Source organism: Diceros bicornis (assembly GCF_020826845.1).
Source record: "Diceros bicornis minor isolate mBicDic1 chromosome 20 unlocalized genomic scaffold, mDicBic1.mat.cur SUPER_20_unloc_1, whole genome shotgun sequence".
Classification (NCBI taxonomy): Eukaryota; Metazoa; Chordata; class Mammalia; order Perissodactyla; family Rhinocerotidae; genus Diceros; species Diceros bicornis.
The window spans coordinates 480,380-499,110 of NW_026690883.1; the positions used below are offsets into that span (position 1 = coordinate 480,380).

The 18,731-nt window shown below is 44.5% G+C and overlaps 1 long non-coding RNA gene across 1 annotated transcript in view; it reads left to right on the plus strand.

Annotated features, from left to right (window-relative positions):
- LOC131401826 (uncharacterized) overlaps window positions 1-18,599 on the plus strand; it is a 98,782-nt gene extending 80,183 nt beyond the window's left edge. The window contains exons 2-3 of the long non-coding RNA XR_009218021.1: window positions 10,292-10,414; window positions 18,561-18,599. This is a non-coding gene — a long non-coding RNA (uncharacterized LOC131401826). The remainder of the gene's footprint in view (window positions 1-10,291; window positions 10,415-18,560) is intronic.
- The last annotated feature ends 132 nt before the right edge of the window (window positions 18,600-18,731 follow it).

The following is an 18,731-nucleotide window of genomic DNA, read 5'->3' on the forward strand; positions in this document are numbered from 1 at the left end:
ATTTCTTCCTTTGATCTTTGAGTTTAGTATTTAAGTGGTTGCTAACCTATTCCGGTAAAGATCTACTATTTCTCTGATTTTGTCTACCTACTTTTCTCCTTACTCCAAGCTTTGTGTTCCCTTTCTCTTGTTTTCAGGCCTGAGGGCCTTCTTGAGTATTTCTTGTAGTGGCGGTCTCGTGGCCATGAACTCCCTTAGCTTTTGTTTATCTGGGAGAGTTACTATTTCTCCATCATATTTGAAGGATATTTTTGCTGGATAGAGTATTCTTGGCTGAAAGTTTTTGTCTTTTAGTATTTTGAATATATCATTCCAGTCTCTTCTAGCCTGAAAAGTTTCTGTTGAGAAATCCGCTGAGAGCCTGATGGGAGTTCCTTTGTACGTTATTTTTTGTTTTTGTCTAGCTGCCCTTAATATTGTTTCTTTGTCGTTGACCCTGGCTAGCCTTACCACTAGGTGTCGTGGTGAAGGCCTTTGTCTGTTAATATATATAGGTGTCCTGTTGGCTTCGCTTACTGGTATTTCCTGCTCCTTCCCGAGATTTGGGAAATTTTCAGCTATTATTTCCTTGAATAGGCTCTCTGTTCCTCTTTCCCTCTCCTCTCCCTCAGGAATACCTATAATTCTTATGTTACATTTTCTAATAGAGTCCGATATATCTCGGAGTCTTTCTTCATTTCTTTTTAGTCTTAGTTCTCTCTCTTCTTCCATCTGGAGTATATCTGTATTCCTATCCTCTAAAGTACTAATTCTTTCCTCCATATTGTCAGCTCTGTTCTTTAAAGATTCCAGATTCTCCTTTATCTCCTCCATTGTGTTCTTCATCTCCATCAGCACTGATAGGTTTTTCTTTATGATTTCAATCTCTTTTGTGATGAAACTCCTAATCTCATTGAATTGTTTGTCTGTGTTGTCTCGTATTTCGTTGAGTGTTTTTATGATAGCTATTTTGAAATCTCTGTCATTTAGTTTATGGATTTCTGTGTCGTCGGGGTTGATTTCTGGGTGCTTGTCATTTTGTTTCTGGTCTGGTGATTTCATATATTTTGGCATTGTGGTTCCTGTGTTGGTTTTGATTTTCCTCATCCTGGAAGTCTCTGGTTGCAATTTCCACCTGCCGCCACTGTCTGGTGGTAAAGGGCTGTGTAGTCTAAGCCCCCTGCGCTCTGCCCCAGTTTTTCTGCTGCGATCCGCAGTTTTGTTTTGTTTTGTTTTGTTTTTTTTCCCCACTGCGATCCACGGGTCCAATCCAGTTTATTCAGGTCTGCCTCGGACCGCTAGATCTGGTCGAGCTGCAGAGTCCGGGTTGCGGGGAGGGGGGAGCTCTCTCTTTTGCCCTCTGGGTCCCTGACGTGGGAGGCTTCTCGTTTGCCCCTCTTTATCCGCTCTCTGGGTTGCTCAGATGTTGATGGTAGCCCTGTGGCTCCTCTGAGCCCTCTGTGCGGGAGTTTCCCACTGGCTTAGAGAGCCCGAAGAGCTACAGTTTCCCCCCAAGGGCCGCCCCTCCCCCCTCTCTGGGAGCCGCGCGGACCGGATCGCTGATCTGATGGGGAGGGAGCGGAGTTCTCCTTACCTCTCCCCACTTCCTCCGGGGGCCCAGCACGTTCCGCTCTCAGACGTGCAGCAGTGTGGATCCCTCCGCTCTAGCTTTTCACTGTCTGGGATTCCGTTGTTGGTCTGTGGCTGTTGCTTTTGTTGTATCTTGTGGGGGAAGAATTCACGGGAAAGCTCACTCCGCCATGATGCTGACGTCACTCCTACATTGATCGATTTTTGAATGTTGAACTCCCATTGTATATCAGGAATAAATTTCACTTGGTCGTAGTGTATAATTCTTTTAATACGCTCTTGAATTCGGTTTGCTAGTATTTTGTTGAGGATTTTTGCATCTATGTTCATCAGCGGTAATGGTCTGTAATTTTATTTTCTTTTAGTGTCCTCGTCTAGTGTTGGTATCAGGGTAATGCTGGCCTCATAAAATGAGTTTGGAAGTGTTCTCTCTTTTTCAATATTTGACAGAATGTAAGAAGGCTTGTTTTCAATACTTCTTTTTATGTTTGGTAGAATTCACCAGTGTATTCATCTGGTCCTGGGTTTTACTTTCTTGAGAGATTTTTTTTTAAATTTCTTGAAATATTAATGACATATAACATATGTAAGTTTCAGATAATCAAGATGATGATTTGTGAAAGGATTACCACAATACGGTGAGTTAGCACCTCCATTCCCTCACATAATTAACTTGTTTTTTCTAGCTATCAATTTTAAGATCTACTCTCTTAACTTTCAAGTATGTAATATAGTATTGTTAATTATGGTCACCATGCTGTACAATAGATCCCCAGAACTTATTCATTTTACAGCTAGAAATTTGCACACTTTGACTCACATCTCCCCTTTTCCCCCACCCCCGAGGCCCTGGCAAACACCATTCTAGTCTCCATTCCTTTGAGTTCGGCTTTTTTAGATTTCACATATGAGTGAGAATATATAGTATTTGTTTCTCTCTCTCTGACTTATATCACTTAGTGTAATGCCTTATGGTCCATCCATGTTGTTACAAAATGCAGGATTGCATTCTCTTGCATGGCTAAATAATATTCCATTGTATATTTCATGTATATATACATATACCTCACATTTTATCTATTTATCCATTGATGGACACATAGATTGTGTCCACATCCTCAGTTTGTGAATAATGCTGAAATGAACATGGAGGTGCAGATATCTCTTCAGAATAGTGATTTCAATTCCTTTGGATATACAACCAGAAGTGGAATTGTTCATTTATATAGTATTTCTATTTCTATTTTTTTGAGAAAATTCCATATTTTATCCATAGTGACTGTAGCAATTTGCACTCATACCAACAGTGCACAGCGTTCTCTTTTCTACACAGTCTAGCCAACACTTGTTGTCTGTTGTCTCTTTGAAAATAACCATTCTAGCAAGTGTGAGGTGATATCTCATTATGGTTTTGATTTCATTTCCTTGATGATGAGTGATTACGAGCATCTTCGCATGTACCTGTTGACAATTTTTATGTCTTCTTTGGAAAAGCATCTAATCAGGTCCTTTGACAATTTTCATACTGTTTTGTTGGTTTCTTTGCTGTCGAGTTGTAAGAGTTTCTTATATATTGTGGATATGAGCCCCTTTAGTTTACCTATTGTTTCATTTGCTGTGCAGAAGCTTTTTAGATTGATGTCATCCCACTTGTTAAGGTTTGCATTCATTGCTTGCACTTTTGATGTTATATCCAAAAAAGTCATTGTCAAGCCCAGTTTCATGGGGATTTTTTCTTTATATTTTCTTACAGTTGTTTTATATTTGGTGTCTTACATTTATGTCTTTAATTCAATATGGTCTCATTTTTAGAGTGGTGTAACATAGGGGTCCAATTTCAGTTTTATGCATGTGCTTATCCAGTTTTCCCAAGACCATGTATTGTAGAAGCTATCCGTTCCCCATGGAGTCTTCTTAGCTGACTAGTCAACTGTTAGCAAAGTGTATGTGTGTGGTTTTATTTCTGGGCCCTTGATTCTGTTCTATTGGTCTATGTGTCTCTTTTTATACCAGTATCATATCATTTTTCTTACTATAGGTTTGTAATAAAGTTTGAAATCAGGAATTGTGATGAATTCATCTTTTTCTTTCTCTGGGTTGCTTTGGTTATTGGAGGTCTTTGTGGATCCATATGAATATTAAGATTGTTCTATTTCTGTGAAAAATGTCACGGGAATTTTAATAGGAATTGCATGGAATCTTGAGATGGCATTGGGTAGCATGGACATTTTAACAATATTAATTCTTCTGATCCATGAACATAAGATATCTTTTCATTTCTTTGTGTCTTTGATTTCTTTCATCAATGTCTTATAGTTGTCAGTGTCTAGATCTTTCACTTTCTTGCTTAAATTTATTTATGAGTATTTTACTGTTTTTGATGTTGTTGTAAATAGGATTTTTTTCTTTATATCTTTTTTAGATAGTTCATTGTTAGTGTACAGAAAGGCAACAGATTTCTATACGTTGATTTTGTCTCCTGCAGCTTGAGTGAATTGGTTTATTAGTCCTAATAGTTTAAAGGGGAGTCCTTAGGTATTTCTCTATATAAAATCATATCATCTGCAAACAGAGACCACTTTGTTTCTTCATTTCCAATTTAGATGCATTTTATTTCTTTTTCTTGCCAAATGTCTCTGGTTAAGACTTGTAGAAGCATGTTGAAGAGTGCTGTTGAGACTGGGCACGCTGGCCTTGTTCTTTGTCTTAGCAAGAAAGCTTTCATCCTTTCAGTGTTCAATATGATATTAGCTGTGGGTTTTGTCATGTAAACCTTTTATTATATTCAGGTATCTTCCTTCTATAACCTTTCTTGAGAGTTTTTATCATGAAGGGGTGTTGAATTTTGTCAAACTGCTTTTTATGCATTGATTGACATTATTTGATGATTTTTATCTTTCATTCTATTAACGTGGTGTATCACATTCATTGATTTACGTCATGTTGAACTTGTCCCTGTTGATTGATCCTTTTTTTGAGTTTAGATAGTTTTGTTATAATGTGTCCTGGAGAAGAATGTTTTAGTATGAAATTTTAGGGTGACAGATCAGCTTCAGGACCTTGGATGTCTAAAACTCTCCCTACATTTGGGAAGGTGTCAGCTGCTATTTTTTTTAAGTCAGCTTTCTTTTCCTTTCTCCCTGTCTTCTCCTCTGGTACCTTAATAATGCTTGTCTATTTCTTTTCATGGTATCCCATAATTCACACTTTTGTCATTCCTATCCATTTCTTTTTTTCTTTTTGCTTCTTTGACTGGATGATTTCAAATGACACATCTTCTAGTTCACTAATTATTTCTTGTACATGGTTGAATCTGATTTCGAAGCTCTCTATTGAATTCTTCAGTTCAGTCATTGTGTCCTTCAACTCTAGGATTTCTATTTGTTTTTCCTTAATGATTTCTGTTTCTATGATGAACTTCTCACTTGTTCATGCACTGTTTCCTTATTTCATTTAGTAGTCTATCTGTGTTTCCTTAGAGTTTTATGAATTTCTCAAAGAAAGTTGTTCTGAAGTCTGTCACATATTTCCTATATCTCCATTTCTTGGTTGGTCGTTGGAGTTTTATTCTTTTTCTTTGGTGGTGTCATGGGTCTTTGATTATTCATGATCCTTGTGGCCTTCCATTGCTGTCTGCAAATTTGAGGAAGTAGGTATCTTTTCCACTTTTTACAGACTGGATTTAGCAAAACAAAGCCTTCACAGTCAGCCCATCTAGGAGTCCTAGGTAAGCCATCTGGTGGTGTCCAGGGCAGGCTTGATGCTGGAGTTCTTGGGCAGCCTGGTGCTGGAGTGAGTGGAAAGCTTGGGTCCACGGTATTTTGTCTGGCCTTGGGCACAGCTGGAACCCTGAGTTCATGAGTAGCCCCACTGGAGCCTGATTTGGCAGGTCCTCATTGAGAGCCTGCAGCCACTGGAGTCATCCAGGGCCATGGGAGTTGGCCAGTGCTGGGATGAGCTGAGAGCCTTGGTTCACGGGACACTGCCAGGAGACTTGTGCCATGAGAGACAGCTTGTGCTGGGGTAGGCCAGAACTCTGGATTCCTGGGAGCCTGCTGGGAGCCTGGGGCCACAGGAGCTGCCTGAGGCTGCAGAAGGCAGCAGGCACTGGGTCAAGATGGAAGACTGTGTTCATGGGAACCTGACAGTGCCTGGTGCCATGTGAGCTGCCTGGGGCTGCCTGAGTCAGCAAACACCTGGGTGAGCTGGGGGCCTGGTTTTGTGGGAGCCTGCCTGGAGCCTGGTTCCATGAGAGCTGTCTACAGCTGCTGTAAGTTGCAGGTGGTGTGGTGAGCCATGGGCCTGAGTTCCCAGCAGCCACTGGGGAGCCTGGTACCATGGAATCTACCTGGGATTGCTGGAGCCAGCCATAGGTGGAGTTAGCTGTGGTCCTGTGTTTGTGGGAGCCCATTGAGTGTCCTGTTACAGAAGCTGCCTGTGGCTGTGGGTGCTGCCTGTGGCTGCCTGGAATAGGCAGGAACTTGGGTGAGCCAGGGTCTGGATTCACCAAAGCCCACCAGGAGCCTGGTGCCAAGGACACCACTTCGGGTCACACGAGCCGCCTTGGGCTGTTGAAGATGGCAGCCCCTAGGCTGAGATGTGGGCCTGGGTTCCAAGGAGCCTGGTGGAAGCCTAGTTTCAAGGATGCTGCTTGGAGCCATCAGAGCTGGCATGCTCCAGGGTGAGCCAGGGTCCTGGATTTGCAGAAGCCTACGGGGAGCCTCCCAGGTCCACAGGAGTCAGCCTGGGGCTGGGGCAGGCTGGCTCAGGACTCTGTGGTGAAGTCAGGCAGAGTGGAGAAGTCCTTTCTGGTTGGGAGGTATTTGATTACTGATTCAGTCTGCTTATTTGTTACTGGTCTGTTCAAGATTTCTATTTCTTCATGATTTAGCTTTCGTAGGCCGTTTCTAGGAATTTATCTATTTTGTCTAGGTTATCCAATTTATGAGCGTACACTAGTTCAGAATAGTCTCTTCTGATCTTTTTCTTTCTGAAGCATCAGTTGTAATACCTCCTCTTTCATTTCCAATTTAGTTTATTTGAGTCATCTCTCTTTTTTTCTAGATATATTATCTAAGGGTTTATCACTTTTATTTTTTCAAAAGATCAACTTTTACTTTTATTAATCTTTCACACTGTCTTTCATTTTTTTCTACTCTCCTCTTGATGACTTCCATCCTTCTACTAACTTTGGGTTTCATTTTTTCTTTTTCTAATGCTGTGTGTTGTAAGTCAGGTTGTTTCTTTGACATCTTTCTTCTCTTATAATGTACAAGTTTATCACTATAAACTTTCCTCTTAGTATTACTTTTGCTGCATCCTATAAGTTTTGGTGTGTTTATTGTCTCTTTTTGTATGTCCTGAGCTATTTTCTAATTTCCTTTTTGATTTCTTCTTTGATCTACCTTTTTTTGTGTGAGGAAGATCAACCCTGAGCTAACATCCATGGTAATCCTCCTCTTTTGGCTGAGGAAAACTGGCCCTGAGCTAACATCCTTGCCCATCTTCCTCCACTTTATGTGGGACGCCACCACAGCATGGCCTGATAAGTGGTGCATCAGTGTGTGCCCAGGATCTGAACCTGGGCTGCCAGCAGTGGAGCGCACACACTTAACCGCTACAGCACAGGGATGAACCCCTGATCTACTTTTAAGTATAAGAGTTTTTTGTTGAACTTCTACATATTATTAATGTTCCAGTTTTCCTTCTGTTATTGACTTCTGGTTTCATGCCATTGTGTTGGGAAAAGATACTTGGTATGATTTCAGTCTTCTTAATCTTGTTAAGACTTGTTTTGTGACCTAACACATGATGTGTTCTGGAAAATAGTGTGTGTGACCTTGAGAAGAGTGTACATTTTGTTGCTGTCCAGTAAAATGTTCTGTGTGTGTCTGATAGGTCAATTTAGTATTTCATGTTTTCATGTCTGCTCTTTCCTGATTTTCTGTCTGGATATTCTAGCCATTGTTAAAAGTGGGGTATTGAAGTCTCCTACTATTTGCAACTTATAAAAGTGAGAAGGCTCTAATTTTGAGAATATATAAACATCTCTTAGAACTCAGTTATAAAAGACAAGTCAATGAAAAGGGGTAAACAATTGGAATAGACATGTCTCCAGGAAATACATAGATGACCAATAAGCACAAGATAGATGCTCAGTATCATTAATTATTAGGAAAATTCAAATTCAAAGCACAGTGTGATACTATTTCACACTCAAAATGAAGGCTATATTCAACATAATGGAAAATAACAAGTGTTGGTAAAGATATGGAGAAAGGGAAACCGTCATACATTACGGATGGGAAAGTAAAATGATGCAGCCACTGCAGAAAACAGGTTCGCATTTTTTAATATCTTAAACCTAGAATTACAATTGACCTGGAGAGGCCCATGGTAAATATGTCCACAAGAGCAAGCTTGTCCATGGACATTCAAAGTGACATTGTTCACAATGGTCCAAAAGTGGAACAAACCAAAATATCTATCCAGTTATGACTGCATAAACCAAATGTGGTCTATTCATAATATAGGATTTTATAGAGCCATAAAACGGAATAAGGTACTGCTACCTGCTAGGCCATGGGTTAACCTTGAGACATGTGTGCTCACTCAAGCCATCCACAAAGGCAACAGATAGCATGATGCCATTGAATGAAATGTCCAGAATAGGCAAATAGATGGGGGAGAATTCAGATGAGTTGTTTCCATGGGCTTAGGTTAGAAGAAAATAGAATGTGAATGAGTATGGGTTTGTTTGGGGGTGTTGAAAATGTTCTGGAATTAGATAGTGGTGATAGCCACACAACATAATCATTGTACTAAAAGCCACTGAACTGTATATTTTGAAATGCTTAAAACGGTGTAGTCTATGTTAAGCAGATTTTCTCCCATAAAAATTTTGAATTTTTTAAATTAATCAGGGTATTGGTTAATTTTAGGTTGGTTGGGATATTTAATAATGGTAATTAATGAAGTTCTTATGGGTAGAGCAGGTTGTAGTCAAGAGAGTAAACATCTGATGAGGGCTATAGTAGCAAATCCTATGATTACACAAGCAACAGTCTAAAATCCAGTCCGTTTCCTTTGTTCCCAACTTGGAGAGACTGGCCATGTAAATAGGTCAGTGATCTTAGGGGTCTTGGGTATCTGTTCAAAGATTTGGGTAATGTTATACAATATTTTAACCTCTTGGGCCATCTGATGGAGGTAGGTTTGAATTTGTGTGTTGAGGTACATTCAGCAAGTGGTTCTAGGAAAGGCACAAGCCCCTCTTTCCTTGGCCGGTATAGACAGTCTAGGGTCAGGACATTTTCTAAAACCATTTAGGCAAGAGACTCATGAGACTGTTGTACAAGGGCTAGTATAGGTCCTCATGGAGTTGTTGTCCGTGTGGTGTTAAGGTTTTCGATACTTCTTGGTTGCCTCAGTTTCCTGATTTTGTGTGGGTAGTGCCACCGCACCTATGTCCAGTCCAGTCAGTCAATCCTAGTAGAACCGAAACACTCAGTGCTATAGGATTGACAGTGTTTCTATGAGTTGGTGGTAGCCAGTCAGGGCAGGAAACTCAGGGGACCTGAGACCTGAGGGAAGCAGGCTGAGAGAGAGACAAAGATGCATTGCAGACTATAGCCTGGAGTAAGTTGCTCAGATGGCTGGGGAAGACAGAAGCTCACTGGGTGAGAGCCTTGTGATATCAGCCCACAGTAAAATCCAAAAGTGGATGTTCCTGGTGTAAAATATTCATTAGGGGTCTTGGAGGTAAAACCAGTAATTTGCACCCATTCACTGGTTCCCTGTGCTGTATGATTTCAAGGGATATGGTTAAAGTGTTTGTTGGTCAAGAGCTGTTTGGGCCTGGGCACAAAATCACCAAGGTGGCCTCAAAGTCTACCTCAAAGTGACCCCTCAAGGAGCTGTTGGGGCAGAAAGTGGGTGGAGCATTTTGAAGGAAGCCTGGAGCAAAGATGATGTTGTTTGATGGATTTGGCTACAACTGAGTCTCTCCGCAGTGTAAGCCCTTCAGCTGCGGTACAATAGGTGATTGGAGGCCAAGTGACAGACCCTGTGACTCCTGATTCCCAGTGCATGGGCAGCCCTCTCAGCCCATAAATGGTGGTGGTGTTTGTGAATCATCTTGCTGGTAGTGTGGAAGGTATAGGGGACGTGTGGTGGGACACGTCCTGATAGTGTTGGGAGGGACTGTGTGTGAGATTACGGTGTTGAAAGGGAAGGACTGGAGGCAGGTGCAGTGCGTGTATGACCAACAACGGTCAGTGAAGGGACAGCCGAGGTGTAACTAGGGAAATCAGGGACCAGCAGAAGTCATGTGTTTAAAACAAGACATCAGGCCTAAATGGAGCCACTTAGGTTACGCCCCATGTCAACAAGCGGAGACTTAATTAGACTTTTGGCCCTCCCAGTGATGGAATCTTAAACCAGTCAATCAGGAAGCACCTGATGAGCAACACGAGTAGGTCATCTTCCTGATAGAGCCCTGCCATCCCCTAAAGGAAGGTAACCTTGCAGTAACCAACCCGCTTTGCTGTCTAGTGTAACTTAATTGTTCCTGCTCCCTTCTGCCTATAAAAGTCTTTCATTTCGTACAGCTCCTTGGAACTCCTTTCTCTCTGCTAGACTGGATGCTGCCTGATTCATGAACTGTTGAATAAAGCCAATAAGATATTTAAAATTTACTCAATTTTGTTTTGTTTTGTACTAGTTTGGTGGCAGCAGTGGGATCCAAAGGAGATATCTCATAGCTTTGGGGATGAGAAACACAGGCATTGGTACCTGCAAAACCTTTGAGTTCTCCATCTTTTTTTGCTGTTTCTGAGTCTTGTTGGTAAGTTCCTCTCAGATCTGAGATCCACTGTCTTTTCATTGAGCTCCCGATCTAACTGGCTTCCCAGTCCAGGGCCAATGGGTCAGTCTAGATTGACAGGATGCTCTATCAGAGCATCAGTCTTACCCCTTGGCTAGTCAGCAGTGCCAGACAAAGGCTTAGTGAGTCAGCTTGAACTGGCGAAGGATTCTACCAGGAACCTGAGTCCCTGGCCCTTGGTTAGTCCACAGTACTCATTTGTTGGGGTCTGCTGGTTGAGTCTGTAGTCGCCATGTGTTAGGGTCTAGTGGTTCAGTCCATAGTTTTTGCTAATGGAGAGGAGTGGAAGAAATGTGTGTTCCATGCACACCCAGTCCTTGAAAACTTCCCACGTGCATTTTACATGCATTTTCCCCTCTGTTGATGGTCGATGAGTTTTAAGGAAATGGTGAAGGTACAGTGTGGAGGAATTGTGGGTTTCTGCATGACTAACTCGAGGAGTGCTGCCCCCTCAACCTGAACAGCCACCCGGCACTACTGGAAATGAAAGACATCCCCTCATCGTGGATTGGAAGACTCCTTATTGTGACAATGTCAACATTATCCAAAGAGATCAATAAATCCAGTGCACTCCTAATCAAAATCTCAAGGATGTTTTGTGCTGAAATGGAAAAAAACCCATCCTAAAATTCTTATGGAATCTCAAGTAAGCCCAGATACCAAAAATAATCTTGAAAGGAGGTGCTAAGTTGAAGGACTGATTCTTCCTGATTGAAAACTAACTACAAATCTGCAGTATCAAAACAGCATTGTCATGGCATAAAGACAGACATATTGACCAATGGAAACAGAATTGAGAACCCAGAGATTAACCCTCACCCATATCATCAAATGATGTTTGACAAGGGTGCCAAGATTATTCAATGGGGAAAAGTCTTTTCAACAAGTTGTGCTGGAAAGAGTGGATATCTACATGCAAAAGAATCAATTTGGACCCTTACATAACACCATACACAAAGCCTAATTTCCAGTAGATCAAAGACCTAAATGTAAGAGCTAAAACTATAATACCCTTAGAAGAAAACATAAGACAAAATTTTACAAGAGAGAATTTGGTAATGATTTCATGGATATGACACTCAAGGAGCAGGCAATAAAATAAGAAAATACACATACTGGACTGCATGTATATTAAAAAGTTTTGTGCCTCAAAAGACATTATCAATAGAGTAAAAGCACAGTCCACAGGATGGGAGAGACCATATTTGCAAACCATGTATCTGACAAGGCCTTAATATCCAGAATAGATAGAGAACTCCTAAATTCAACAACAAAATCAAACAACCCAAATCAAAATTGAACAAAGTACATGAGTAGACATATCCTCAAAGAAGATCTGCAAATGACCCATAAGCATATGAAAAGATGCTCAACATCAGTAATCATTAGGGAAATGCAAATCAGAAACACAGTGGGAGACCATCTCACATTCATTAGGATGGCATCTATCAAAAAATAAAAAGAAGAAGAAGAAAAAGAATAGAACCAGTGTTGGCCAAGATGTGGAGAATTTGGAACCCTTGTGCACTGTCTTGGGAATATAAAATATATGGTTGCTGTAAAAATCAGTATTACAATTCCTAAAAAAATTTAAAAATATAATTACATAGGACCCAGCAATTCCACTTCTGGGTATATACTCCCCCAAAGAGTTGAAAACATGTTCTCCAAAACATATTTCAACACCCATATTCATAGCATCATTATTCATAATAGCTAAAACATGGAAGCCACCCAAGTATTGTAACCAAGGAAGGGCTTGCTGCCCAATGCACCCCTTAGGCCAACCATGAGATGCCCGCTCTTGTAGAAGGGAAAAAGCTTTATTACAAGGTTGGCCAGCAGGGAGACAGGAGACAAAGTTTAATTCCTTCTCCCCAATGTGCAGTTGAAAAGGGCTTTTTAAGGGCAAAGGAGTGGGTGCGGGAAGGTTGGGGTCAGTCCTAGGCATTTTGCTCAAGAAGATTTTCACGTTCTGTCCTACATCCCACGTTCAAAAGGCGGTGTCCTTAACATGATCGGCAGGGGAGTTCTTGGTCCCCCAGGTCATCCTCCGTCACTTGTGCAGTCACGGTTTGAATCTTGCCAGCCATCTTATGGTCTCATTGGCTCAAACCAGTTGAAAATTGCTCAAGGAGGAAAAACAAGAGTTTCTGAAAAGCAACTCATGGCCCAAGACTAGAACCTTAGTAAATATCATATGGAACGTGGCTTAAGAAAGTAGTCTCCAGGGGACCATTGATAAAAATCTGGTTGTGGCCCCATTTTATTTTGGGCTTGGTTTTGGGCCGGGCTATGGTATCTGTCCAGAGATGTATGGATATGCAAAATGTGGTATATACATACAATGGCATATTATTCATCCTTAAGAAAGGAGGGAAATTCTAAGATATGGCACACCATGGGTGAACCTTCAGGATATGACTCTAAATGAAATAAGCCAGTCACAAAAATACAACATTGTGTGATTTCCCTTCTATGAGGTTCCTGAAATCGCCAGATTCAGAGAGACAGAAAATAGAACAGTGTTTGCCAGTGGCTGGGAGGAGGAGGAATGTGAAGTTATTCATGAATAAGTATAAAGTTTCAGTTTTGCAGGATGAAAAGTGTTCTGATGATGGATCGTGGTGATGATTGCACAACAATATTAATGTATTCAATGCACTTAAAGTGTACTTAAATATATCGATGTAGCCCGATGACTTGGCCTGGCCGAGCACATGCTTGTGCTGTTGCACATCTTACCCCTCACTGTACAGTTGGGAAACTGGCCCAGAAAGAGGCAAGTACTGGCCCAGACCACAGGAGGTAGTCAGGGTCTCGAAGACTAGACAGAGCTCTGGCTTCCTTGACCAAGCCTCCGACCCTTCCCTCAGGGGCCCTTTGGCAATGAGAGACATTAAGATCCTAGGGGGTTGATGGCCACGCCTCTCCATATGGGGTCATTTTCCTCTCCTCATCATCACATGTGCACAGGCACACCCACTCACACTGACTTCTCATGTAGGGGCCATGGAGGTGCAGTCAAGAAAGACCCGACTCCGGAGAATTGACAAGAGGCAGGAAGGAGAGAGGGTGGAGGCAGCTCTCCCACAGGGCCATAGCATCCGTTCTCCTAGATACGTGCCCAGGGGCCCAGTGATGGGGAGAGGAATCCCTAAGGATCCTAGGTTTCCACCTGTTCCAGACCCATCCCTGGCCCAGCTTAGAAAGCACAAGACTGGGTCCCTGCAGTCCACCTCTGTGTGCTCCCAGAACTATGATCAGCCCACCCTCCCCTTGTGTAGGCATTGGGAACAGAAGAGAAGACCTCAGTGAGTGTTGTCCTGTATAAAGTGGCGTGCATCCAGCGGGTGACACCAAGGGTTCCATGAACTCACAACGAGTCTGTTGGACTAGGTTCTCTGTTGATGACCTACTGTGCTCTGCAATGCTGAGAAAATGCTTTCCACCCACTTGAGATCGTTTAGAACTGAGGAGGCTTGGGGGTTTGGGTGGATGAGAACTGGGGATAAGGAGAAAGATGCCAGAGAACTGGACACCAAGTCTAGAGATGAGAGAGAAGACCAGTCCCTGTTGGACCTTCGGGGTCCTCATCTGGAGGCAGGGGGGAGTCATTGTCCTGGTTGAGGTTGGATGCCACAGGAGTGGAGGACACCTGGTGGGGGACAGCAAGATGAAGGAAAAGGTAGGCTCCCGAGATTCCTCCTACTCCCGCGAAAGTGACAGTTCCTGCTCCTTTACCCTAGAGAGCCTCCGGTCTTGAGGACACCCAAAGAACGGTTCCTTTCTGTTTGGCGGAGATTTGGTAAGGGCTGCAGTTCTAGTGATGGCCACCAAGGTGTGGGCAGCCTCTTGTGTCAGTGGTGGCCAGTGAGTTTTTGTTTTTATTTTTTTCAGTTGTATTGAGATATACTTGATATACAGCACTTTGCAAGTTAATATTGTTGTGTGGTATATTTGAAAGTTGCTAAGAGAGTAGATCCTAAAACCTCTCATCACCAGGAAAAAACCTTTTATTTCTCTTTGGTGATTGATGTTAACTAAATTTATTTTGGTAACTGTTATATAATATATATACACATCAAGTCCTTTCCTTCTGCTGTAAACCTGGAATTTACTCAGTGTCCACTGAACTTTACTTGACCTCCTGGAGCAGCAAAGAATCAAGTAGAGGTCTTTCTGGCTGACCCCCTGCCTCAGAAACAACTTGTACCTCCTATTACTAGTGTTCATCTCCACAATCAAAGTTGGTCAGAAGCACGGGGCGGAGTGCAAGATCTTCCCATGTACTCATTCAGCAGCTGTGCAATGAACACTCATCCTGTGCCAGGTGCCCTGGTGGGCCAAAGTGCAGGATGAAAATGACCAAGTTGTCCCTGCCTGCCAGGAGCTCACACTCTAGAGGGGAAATGGACAAAAGCAAAGACATGAAAAAGAAAAGAGAAAGTGCTGTAGAGAAACACAGCAGGGGGCTGTGAGGGAGGGCTGGGCATCACTGGGTAGGAGGGTCTGAAAGGCCTCACTAGGGTGACATTTGCTGGGAGCAGAATGACAAGAGGGAGCCAGACCTGCATTAGTCTAGGAGCAGTGTGTCAGGGAGATGGCACCACTGGTCCTGAGTCTCACAGGCAGAAGTGACTTTGGCCAGAGGGGGTTAGAAAGGTGGCCAGTGCAGCTGGAGGGAGGCTAGGAGGAGAGAACAGGAGCTGGGGTGGAATGTAGGGCCAGGGCCTGGTAGGCTGTGTCAGTTACGTTTCCCTCTCTGACTTCATTGCCTGTAACTTTGCACTTCAAAACTACAAATGATGACTATCTGACAATTTGTGTGGATCAGCAATCAGGCACGTTTTAGCTGGGTGCCTCTGCCTCAGTGAGTTTGACAGGTTGGGGCTGTGGCTACACATGAGACTCAACTGGAGGAGGACTGGCCCCCAAGTTCACTGTCAGCCTTCAGGGTTCAGTTTGGACTGAGAGCCTGAGTTTCTTTCTGTCTGTTGGCCTGGGCAGTCCGGTGCTTCTCTCCTCTATAGGCCACCACATTGGGCAGCCCCACACACTGGTATTTGATTCCTCAGTTACAGGGATTCGACAGTGAGAGAGAGAGAGAGATCGAATATGAGAGAGGGATTAAGAGGAAGTGAGAGATATTTTTAGTCAAAATTTAGACAAGACATCCCATCACTTTGGCTGTTATTATGTTAAGAAGACAGTTACTACCACTTGGTTCCACGGGAATGGCTATTCCATGGGTGGGGCTTACTGGGTACCACTGAGGGGGCTGCCCACCTCACAGGCCAAGATGAGGCACTTGGGTCTCATTCTCCATTAAACAGGAACAAATCTAATGGTTTTATGCCGCAGGATGGCAGTATCTAAATTTCCATTAGTTTCAACCCCCCGATGATGCTGACCTGAAAATGAGGCCAAGTTGGAAGTGACTGTTCCAATATCACATTGCTAGAACCCAGGCCTGTTTTGAGTGGTGTTCTGTGTTACCTGTCACCCCTTCTTGTTATTCTTCCATCTCTAAGTTTGTGCCTTAGGTACCTGTGACACCAGCCCACAGGGGTAATAGATATTATGACATATAAACCGGGTGACATCCCTAGGAAGTAGATTCTAGCCTGATCCCCATGGTGCAGGTTTGGAGACTGGGGAGGACCTGAGAGGCACAGGGATTTTCCCAGGGTGAAGAACTGGTAAGAAAAAGGAGGTCTGCATTCATCTCTGTCTCCTCAAAGCTAGGACCCGACTTAGGTTCCCAGGGAGCTGTGGCTAGGGCTGTGTAGGCTCCTTGTGTACAGTTCAAGAGATGACATGGGGAGGAGGGTGAGCAGCCCGGGTGCAAGGTGCAGCTCTGGACATGTTTGATTGAGGGAAGGTGCCCAGGTAAAGGAAACTTGAAAAGTGACCTCACTTCCTTTGTCATAGACCACAACAGATCTTAGAACTCTGGTAACCAGGCACCCACAGCCCCCCATCCAGCTCACTTGACTGGAGACAGTCAACAGGCAAAAATGTTTTGTTATTGTATCCCAACTTTTGGAGGATCTGGGCTCAAAAAATCCCAGAAAGAGAATATTTTTGGTTGTTGCCGACGTTGTCTCAGCCCTCATCCCTGATGCCTCTGGGTGTCTGGCAGGAGGCAGTGAAGGGTAACACGGGGCAGCCCAGGAAAGGCTAGTGCAGGCCAGGACACAACTGTGATCCCACCTGATCAGCCCCTCACCCCTTGGCCCTCATCGTGTGTGTGTGTGTGTGTGTGTGTGTTTGTGTCTGTGTGTGTTTGTGAGGAGGGGGGAAGGCAGGGCATGGGGTCAGGTCATTCCTGGGCAGGAGCTGGTTGTTAGGTGTCAGAAGCATGGGGAGTCTGTCATGTTCATAGCTCAGATCATGGCTGGCAGCATGAGAAATTGAACTCCTCTACTCTTGTGCTACCGAGCCATAGAGGTTTCATCTCCTTCCCTCCCTGACCACACTTCTTTGCAAGGATGTCCCTCTGTGCCTGAACCGAGAAGCAGACTTTCTCTTAGGGGTTGACCCCAGTGGCAGTCTGCAGGCAGCCCCTGATTCCTTCTGGCCCAGCTCCCGAGCAGTCTTTGCAGAACTCCACTCAGGAGGTCATTGAGGAGCTGCCCAATGGTTTCAACTCCACCAACTCACTAGACAAGGGTCAGGTGCATGAGGCCACAGATGCCATCCAGTGCTGCTCTGAGATGAGATCAGGAGCCACACTCAGGACATTGAGATGACGAAGTTGAACCAGAACTAGGGTGGGACCAGACTTGTGCTGTCCCTTTTTCAAGCTAAAGGGGATGTACACGCAAGTCTCCTTCCTGGTTCGGAGCTGAGCTGCCTTGACCCTCTTACTCTTGCCCAGTGTGAGCTTCTGGAGGCCACTAAGGCAGAGCCAGAGGGTAAGGGGGACTGCAGGCTGGCTACATGGAAGGGAAGTGGGATATTTCCTGTGTTTAGGACACATGGAAAGCCAGCTATGTGAGTGAACTTTTCTCTTTATTCCACTACAGCGGCAGCTGCAGAACTCCAGACAGTGACAGAAGTAGACCAATGGGCAGTGGTGGAGGTAGAACTGGCTCCAGCTCCGTTGACATCACCTCTTCTAGTGCTGGAGTGGGCCTCACCTCCATCAGCAGTGTTGGAGCTGGAGCAAGGGCCAACATTGGCTCCAGCAGGAGAGGTAGCTGTTGAGCTGGACCATCATATCTAGTGGGAAGTCCATCTCCACTTGCGGCTCTTAAGGAGTGTGAGAAGAAGCCCAACCTCACGGCCTTCCCTCCTCAGCTGATGGTGGAGCAGTTGACCATGATGGATGCGGTAAGCAGCTGGGCTCTCAGGGTGAGGTGGAGCAGGCCTTCCCTCTGCCATCGTTGCGCCAGACCTGATCTGGACTTCTATGATCTGGACCCAATTCCTGGCTCTGCCCCTTACCAACTGTATGTCCTGGGCAACTTTCTGAACCCCAAGCCTTTGCTGTCCACCTGCAGGCCATAGAGGTGGACATTAAGAGTACGTGCTGCACAGAATGGCTTTGCCAGCTCCATGAGGTAGAAGAAATGGAAAGCTGGGCAGGGCGTGGCCAATCAATGGTGGAGGGGAACTCACTGTGTGCCGTCAGGTCCACAGTAGCCCAACCGTCTGCTCAGGAGGCTCAACAACCTCAAGACTTATTAGACACCTGACGTGTACTTCACTACAAGGGAGACAAACAAGGCCCGTGGTTGTAGCTGCCACGGGGGAATGTGCATCAGAATGGGGAGTGGGACCAGAGGGCGGATCATGGTGGTGGAAGATGCTCCCTCGGCATGAGCTGAGTTGAGCCACCGTCTGGAGCTTGGGGTTAGCCAGGACGGGCTGGGTGCAAATGCCCCTCTCCCTTCCCTACCCGTATTGGGTCCTGGGTCATCCTGTGCTGGGTACCCTTGGTGGACAGAGAAGAATACCCAGAGACTCTCACAAGACTCAGGCCACATCTTGAGGTTCCTGAGCTCCAGCTCTAAATTGTGACCCCTGCTTGGGACTTTGGGGGCTGTGGACACAGAGCTGGGGTGTGGCAGGGCTGGGTGACACTCTCCCTGTTCCCCAGGAGCTCTTCCAGAAGGTGGTGCCCTCTCAGTGCCTGGGCTTCACCTGAGGCAAGAGGAACAAGCCCGGCAATGAGCACCTGACACCCACTGTCCAGGCCACCGTCGACCACTTCAGAAGGGTGGCCAGCCTCGTCATCATCACCTGCCTCGGCAACGCGAGCATGATGACC